We start from the raw sequence: 9,606 nt of genomic DNA on the forward strand, positions 1-9,606 counted from the left end.
ATTTTAAAACACAAAACGAGGGTTAGACTATAAAGTCTAGTGAGATACCCTATTTATGTTATTGCAGGGTGAAGGATCACCAAAACCTTTACAAAATCAAATATTCATATAAATAACAAATATATGAATCCATAATATCGAAATACCAAATCATCTCAAATTCAAGCTATCACTTAGCTTATTCAAATCTCATACCTTTTAAAACCAATCAGGTTCCATATATTGCCACTTTTTAAACCTTTCTCTCAAAAACAAGGCTTAACAAAGTTTCAGGCCAAAATAAATCTTTTCTCCACAATAACATCCAATCTATGATTTCCATTAAGAACCTCGATCCTAAATCCTTAAATCACAAAGAAATAAAGATTTCCAGATCTCGGTAGTCTCAAATGATATAATAGAAAGAGTTATATAAAACCACACACAGACAATGCCACCCTTATATCCAATGGACATCTCTCCTTGATATGCCACCCTTATAACAAATAGACACCTCTCCTTGATATGCCACCCTTATAACAAATGGACACCTCTCCTTAATATGCCACCCTTATTCCTCCATTTAAAACAGAGTCACTTATCAGAACAGACAAAGTCACCACGTCTGAAAGTACTCATTCCCAGTTCCAAGCCAGAACAAACAAAAGTCACCACGTCTGGGGGAACTAAAAACTCACTTCCATACCAAAACAGACTTATGTCACCACGCTTGGTAGGAAGGTTTTCAAAATATAGTTTCATACCAAAACAGACTTACGTCACCACGCTTGGTAAAAACCATTTATATAAAAATTCCATTTTACGATAAAATAATAATTTTTATTAAATCAAAGGATATCAAATCCGACCAATCAAGTCCGGTCAACAAATCCGGGTAACACTTCCACTTTGTCCGGATAACAAATTCGGTCAACAAATAAACTCATCTTTGTCCGGATATCTAATCCGATCAACAATATCATTCAATCTTTATCCGGATATCTAATCCGATCAACAATATCATTCAATCTTTATCCGGATATCTAATCCGGTCAACAATATCATTCAATCTTTATCCGGATATCTAATCCGGTCAATCATACCACATATTGTTAAACGGATTTCATCACTTAGAATAATTTCAAGTTTGTCCGGATAACAAATCTGGACACTAGTCCGCTCATGCCTTGTCTGGTTTAAAAATAAACCGGTCACCAAGTGATCGTATTCCTACTTCTCAGTTTGAAAACACAAGTAAATTCATTATAATTAAACCGCTCACTACTCAACCAATTTACCAACTCCGGACAACAAACCGCTCAAGGCTTATCCGGTATATACTAATCCGATCACTAATCCGCTTAAGACTTGTGCGGTTTACACTTATCCGGACACTAAGCCTCTCATGGCTTGTCCGGTTTAGACTTATCCGGTCACTAAACCTCATAAGGCTTATTCGGTTTAAACCCCTTATCCGGTCAAGCTTTGTCCAGATAAACACTTAGACAAATATTTAGCAAGATTCTTTTCAAAGGAAACTAATAGTACGAAATAAAGATTCATAACCAGTAAAAGCTTTTTATGTAAAAAGATTTAGAACCACTCACCTTTTAAAGCTTTTGAACACAAAACACTAGAATCAATCCTTCTTGAAGCTGAATTCTTGAAAATAGCTTGAAATCACTTGAATTCTTCCTCTAATATGCAATCCGGACAACTCTTTCTAACTCCCTCTCAAATACTCTCAAAGTGGCAAGAAGAAGCCAAATGAAAGGGGTAACCCCCTTTTTATACCTACCAAATGGGGAAAGTCGGCCAACCGTCTTCTCCCCTTCTTTTGCCACATCATGCATGCACATATACATGCATACACACATACACCTTGCACATTCATGCATTTCACATTAATATATATATATATATATACATAAACATATATATATATATATATATATATCTAAATATCATTTAACATACCGGCACGTAACAAATTATCATGCTACCATGAAAATTATTTAGTCAAATATTCACGTATAAATTTACCTTAGGTAATAACCAGAGTCTGGTTATCACATCATTGCCACTACATTTTGGTTTTTCAGCTGCATTTGAACTTATTATTTGCCATTGTTACAGTTTGCTCCCTTGAGCCTTGAACATTTATTGGTTTGTCCATGAACTTCGTTCTCTAGGACATAACACTTTTGCCTTTTTTTACCTTGCATGTCTTCGATTTAGGATGTTACACACTGCTTGAAGAATTGCAAAACAATAATGAACAAAACGAATTGATAATTAGATAACATGTGTTTGTTGACATCCTCTGCAATAGAATTAGGATGATTTAGAAATGACAAATCTATATATTGATAATATATTTATTAGAACACATAATAAAACCACATATTTTATATGTAACGTTTTTAGATATATTATAAAAATACTATTTAAAAAACCTTGTGTGAATGTAATATTTTATTATACTTTTTGTGAAAAAAAATTCTGTATGAAAAAAAAATTATTTTCTTACAAAATAACTATGACCTTGAGATCATCACCTTATTAAACTAATATAAATCCCTATTGATTAATTTATTACTAGTAATAAATATTTTTGGCTCTATTTACTTTTATTTATTTATATATATATATATATGTATTGCTCTTCAATATTAATTAATTGCTTATTAGGCCATTCAAAAATTTCAAACTAAGGGCATGTGCAATCAAGTGGTGTTTTTATTAATATTAAATGTATTTTTTAACCGTGGATGTGCAAGCCATCTTTTGTGTATCACGACTGATCTTAGGAGCCTTGGAAAACATGCAGGAAAATCTCCAATAAATTTGCAAGGTTCAAACATGTTCTTTACAGTTTCATATTGAATGTCTTTTGTTAATTTTGTAGATTGTTTTATTATTTGTAATTTAAGGGTGTACAAGAAATCAATCTAATTATATTAGATTGATCAAATTTGGATATATAATGGTAATTGGATTATATTGTATTTAAATTATCAATATCAAAATTAGATCGACAAGTTGTTAAATGACAGTTCAAAAGCCAACAAAGTCTAACCATTCAATCCAATCAGTGTCTAAGAGGGTGTTTAGTTCAGGCAAATGAATGAAAATGAATATGACAGAGAATAAAAATGGGAATGGATTTTATTCCCCCATTTTAACTTGAAATGAAAATTTGGACTTATGGGGGAATGAACTAATTATATTACATAACACCACTTTCATTTGCATTCTCATTGATTACTGCTTAAATATCTCTAACCAAACACCCTCTAAGTATTAAGTATGTAAGACCTATTTAAGTGATGTTTGTATTTGTTATTTTGGTGTACGAGACTTGTTTATTACTTTATAATTTTGGTTTACAAATTATGATGGTCGTTCGATTTATATGATAATCTATTTGTAAGTAGTCATGTTTTTAGCAAAATCTATGGATAATTAATTTAAATTATTGGTTCAATTTATAAAATTGGGATAATTCAATCCAATAAATAATCAATAATAATATCCAATTCAATCATCCATTGAGTTCAATTGGATCACTTGTATCAGTGAATTAATATGATTAATTGTTAAATTTTAATATCTATTTGATGATTGAATTGAATCTGTTCCTCAAAATCTATTTCATATAAGCTTATGAAGAACCACAATCAGTAATCATACTCATTCCACTCTACCATCAAATTCATATTCATAACGATTTTTTATTGTAAACCGAACATCACTTAAAAAAATGTATATGTGCTAAGAATAAAAAACTATAAGTTTATTCAAAATCATAAATCAAACACTTAATGATTAAGAGGTTGTTTATTTACATCTTAATGAACATAATGCTCTCAACCATGCATGAGTGTTCCTTTATTGCTTAACTGTTAAGTCATTAACCTAAAATGGATATATGGAATAAGCAAAGACCCCTCACCTGTCCTCAGTAAGCCACCTGAAACGATATAATACCATAAATGACTCAGAAATAATCCATCTCTCTCTCTCTCTCTCTCTCATTCATTGTCTCTTTCAAATCCATCAGTCTCCCGTCTCCCAAACAGATAAATTTATTCAGACGGATAACTTAACTTATACAAAAATTAAAAAGTAAACAACTCCTGTCCCATAAGACTTTTGCACAAGCACACACACATGTATATAGAGAGGATTAGGATCAGATGAGACCAACCATATTTTGTAAGACTCTGAAACACATTTGAAGTGTTTAAGCTTTTTTTTTTTTTTATGAATGTTCGATGTGTTTTTTCTGTGAAGGTTTTTTGTATTTTTTATTTGAATATTTGGTTTTTCATATACGTTTTTAAGTCCAAAGCCAACTTCAAATTATACGGCAGTCCGGCACCGTCGTGCCAAGTGAATGACCGTTGTAACAACTTCAGTGGAAGGTATTTAATAAACAATATTTATTTTAATGATTAAAATTTAAAACATAAATATATATATATATATATATATATACACACACACATATATATACTAGTTTTGTATTCGTTACAATGCAGTTAAATATAAAACTTTCTTGTTAATAAAAAATTATTTATTTATCTATAAAATATTATATTATTTAAATTATAGCATTATTTGCAAGTAAAATGATATTTTAATAACTAAACAAGAAATACGAAAGTTGAAGTCTATAAAAATTATCCATCAAATAAGGTTTTTTTTTAAGAAATAGTTCATCTTTAAATGTCAAAAGAATTTGAGGACTTTGTTTTGATTTTTGAAAGATCAACGGTATTTGTAAACATTAAAAATATCATAGTATTATACTTTTCAAACAAGAAAAAACTATAAGGCGAACTTATCGAAATAGAACTACGTAAAAGGTCATGATGTATTGAATATTGAAATTACTCTGTGAGTTTTAGCAGTTTATTGCATCTACAAAATGTTAGATTAGCCTCTTTAACATGCACCGTCTTGAAAACATAAAATAGATGAGTAAATATTAAATGTAGACAGTGCAACTTTATAATGTCAGATTGACCAACATGCATGATATTGAACCTATTGAAATCATTTCTCTATGTTTTCTTCCCAAGAATCTCTCTCCCGCCATTCTAGATAATCTACAAATAATCGAAATTCAACCTCTAAGAGTTTTCCTGTTTGGGACTTCATTGGTGTCATTTTTTATATATGCAAAGTTCATTGGCTTCTCACCATGTCATCAAAATCAACAAGAGCATGTCAGAAATAACATTGTTTCTGGAATATGTTGCAGTCAAATGTAAAATTTTGTTGTAACCAGAAACAAAAGATTAATACAACTATTTAATAAAGATATGTTCTTACTTGGATGTTAATCGGTAAAATGATTTTAAAGGAAAAAATTGCAAGATTATCAAAGAGAAAAATATGTGCATCCAAATTATCTCGATAACTACACTTGATACTGGTAATTTAGGTATACAGACAAACTACAAATGATAATTATTTATTGATTATAAAAATTAGTTATATTTTATAATATTTTTGTTTTAATAACAAAAAAATATCATAATAAAAAAATATATTATATTATTATTACTAAGATTGTAATAATATTAAAGGTGTTTTTTAGTATATTTTTTTTAAGTGTGGTTTGAATTTATACATGATTAAAATACAAATAAGAAAATGAGTCTTTATCCAAGAACGATAACATGAATGATGATAAAGGAACATCAAATAGTAACATTTGAGATACAGATAAACTCAAAACCAAAATGTAGATGATAATCACTTCTAATTGTTAAAAGAGATAAATTATTATATTATAGTGTAGGCCACTGACAAAAACTAATACAGAAAATATTGAACTTTTCATCTTTAAACCAAAATTTTGATACTAAGAACTGAAATTAAGTTATCCAGAGGAATAAATCTAGATAAAAGAACAAAATCGAAAAAAGAATTAGGGCAAGCAGAGGTAACCCAATTGAGATTTTGGGATATTTAAGAATTTTTTTTTGACACTCTTCCAACTTCATCTGCATTGATTAGAACAAACTCCTTTCATGTTGTGTGAACTGTAAGTCTTTTAATGAGTTATTGGTCGTACACGTGGGAAATCCTCTCAGTTGTCTAGCAAACTATGTCCCGGCCGATTCCGCTAAACACATGTAGAAAACGCTGTTGGATTTAGCTATTTGGCGTTTTACATATGCAAACATTGATTCTATATGGGAAAATTCTTGAGAAGAAGATGTTGGAAGCGGAAAATGAGAACCTTATCATGGTCGAAATCGAACCAGAGTTGAGAAAACTCTGGAAAAATGGTGGAACCTCTAGAAATTTCCCAAATAGAAGCTCCTATTCCAAAGAATGAATATAAAGATGATTACATGAGTGACAACAACGAAGGTATAGAGGTGTAAAATAAAAAGCGGCGAGATGGAGAACGAAAATCGAAATATTGAAATGGCGGAGGTTGTGTCAGACGGTGGATTGGAATAGAAGCGTGTCGTGAGGATGTGTCTGGTGGATCCGGGCATGGGATGGGCTTTCAAGCCGCCGTTTTGGAGCATGATTATAATTTAGTGACGATGGTGAATTGACAGGTTGAAAGGGGATGTATGTCCTTTTTCCTTCTTTTGGTTTTAAAATTTTATCCGGATGGTCGATTTCATTCCAAAATTGAGAGTTATATAATTTTCCTTTTAGCCAATTGCTTCATGGACAGGGGAACGTGGACAATAATTCAAGGTAGTAGCGAGAAAATCGTAGGAGAAGTCGGAAAGGAAGTGAATGATGGGGTGAGGGCTTTAGAAACTTGTAAATAATGCATAGATGATGGTTAAAATTCAACAACAATAATAAATGATATGATATAGATAGATAGATAAGGGTGTAAAATAAAAAATTGAGATACTAAAAAACATCAGTACGTATTTATCATATTTAATAATATTATTAAATTCAATAATATTCGATATTTGGTCATTTTAAAGGTATTGAAGAGATGATTATAATAGTATAATTTATAAAAAAAAAATATTTTTAAAAATATTTTTGTTAATATATAATTACATATGTTAATATGAGAATGTGTAAAATGAAAAATAGGAAAAGAAGAGATATAAAGTAAATTAAATAACTAATTATAAAGGTATAAANATTACATATGTTAATATGAGAATGTGTAAAATGAAAAATAGGAAAAAAAAGATATAAAGTAAATTATATAACTAATTATAAACGTATAAACTGTAATTTAATAATAAAAAATAATTTTATTTTTAATTATCATGTTGAACGTGAAGGTTGTAAAGGTTCAAAAATTATACATAATGGATCAAAATTTATAACTCTTAAGAATTCAATAATAACCGTTTAACATCATTTTTATAACTATAATATATATTGAAGGTCAATTAAAAAAAGGTATCTTGATTTAACTATATATTATTTATATCCTTTATATATTATGGAATGCTATTGTTTTAAATAGTTTATTATGTCAAAAACAGTATTTATTGTAAAAATATGATCACCATGTCTATCCGATACAACAAGATAAAGAGTATCAGACCCATCAAATAATGGAAAATGGACCAAGAATATTATATATATATAGAGAGAGAGAGAGCGTGTGCGCGTTTGGTTCAAATACTAACCAAAAAATTTGTGTTAACTATACTAACCAAGCTTAACTAATCATATTTCATCTTTTATTTTATGTTCAAATGTAACTCATATATTAAATACAAGGGTAATTAGGTAATTTGACATTTATGTAACTCCCTAATAATTAATTGGGAGTTACAAATATTAAAGATCTCACTAATTGATCATGATGTAATATTTAATTTTATTTTCATACGTGTTCATGATCATAGTTTATAAATGACGTTCTACATATAATGATATTGTTTTCGTAAGTGTAAAAGATTTTCGTATTGTCCGAGTAATATGGATAATCCTATTGTAAAACAAATTGACAACAATGGAAATGACAAAATCGTCTACGACTACATTTGCAATTCGAATTCTGATAATGAAGAAAATGATCAAAGCGTTCCTATTGGTAAGTGATTAGTATGACATTTGAATTCGTAGAACACATATCAAAGGCAATAGATGTTCATATCGATACACATGCACAATCACATCACATGAATATGAACAGTATCTGTGATATATGTGAACACAAGCTTCGTATGTGTTCATGTACATACAACAAAGTTGGCTCCTAAATATACAGAAGATGTTCATATGGTTCACATGTTGTTCATATGTCTAATCTTTTTTGTTTGATGTGTTTTAAGGATATACACAAGTTGTTCATATGTCTGACAACTCGTGTATCAAAAATAGATTACTTTTTACCTAAACACCTTTTGATATTTTGTTCACATATGTTAATTAAAAATATTGATTTAATAATTAATTTTTAAATATCATTAAATCACAACCGTTTATTATTCAAATTAATGGCCAAGATCAGTTAACAAAGTTAACACGATAATCTTGGTTAGTATTTGAACCAGCCCCTATATATAAATAGATAGAGGGAGGGGGGGTAAAAGAAATGTTAACCAAAATTTTTTGTGTTAACTTTGCAAGCCATGTCAACCAATCACAATCCATTCTTCTATTAGGTTTCTATCATGTTCACAATTTAATGTCAAGGGTAATTGAGTAATTTCATTTGCTATGTAACTCCCATACCATTAATGGAGAGTTACAAAATCCCTAAAACTGTGCATTTTTAATATTGATATTTTTATTTTTTTTAATATTGATCTTTCATTTTTATTATTTTATAAGTTTTTGATTAATGGAAGAAACACGGTAGTAAAATCTTCGGTATCGTTCAAGCTATTATGGATAAACGCATTGAAAAAGAAATCGACAACATTGAGAAGATTAAAATGGTTTATGGTGACAATCGAAGTTCGAGTTCGGGAAGTGAAGAAATTAACCAAAGCGAATGTCTTGTTAATGGATTAATATTTTATTAGACTCGTTTTAATCGAAATTATGTTCATTATGATGTGTTGTGTTTTTTGTAATTCATATTGTGTTGATAACTTTTTTTCTTTAATTATTAATACGTACTTAATTCACATGTTCAAATGAAAGTACATGCACGACCTATTTTCATATATTTTCTACGATATTCTTTTCCTACGTGGCTTCATCATGTTCACAGTTGTATACGTTCATGTTAATGACCCCCATCATATGAATATCGGTTTTTGTTAGTGATCTCGTCTGCTGTTCATATATGTTCATGTCAATTATTTTAGTTTATGAACAGCTTGTGAATTGGAACCAAATAGATCTCACATGTTGTTCATATATGTTCATGTTCATATATGTTCACATTAATCATCTCATGGTCATTAATGATTGCTCTAACTCGCACCAAATAAATCTATTTTCTAGTTGTTGCAGTTGATTACTCTAGTTATGTAATATTAATGTTCATTGATTTTACTAACTCTGATGGTATTAACAGGTGTTCACATACTTACACCCTCCGAACAAGAAATGGAGTACGATGTCGGAGAGTGTTCAAATGGAAGAAAGTATTTTATTCCCAGTGTTGATTACGAGCTTAAACCAAAGATCAACACACAAGTCGTATCTATAAAT

This window comes from Cynara cardunculus, unplaced genomic scaffold (assembly GCF_001531365.2).
Source record: "Cynara cardunculus var. scolymus isolate 2C unplaced genomic scaffold, CcrdV1 Un_Scaffold_4330, whole genome shotgun sequence".
NCBI lineage: Eukaryota > Viridiplantae > Streptophyta > Magnoliopsida > Asterales > Asteraceae > Cynara > Cynara cardunculus.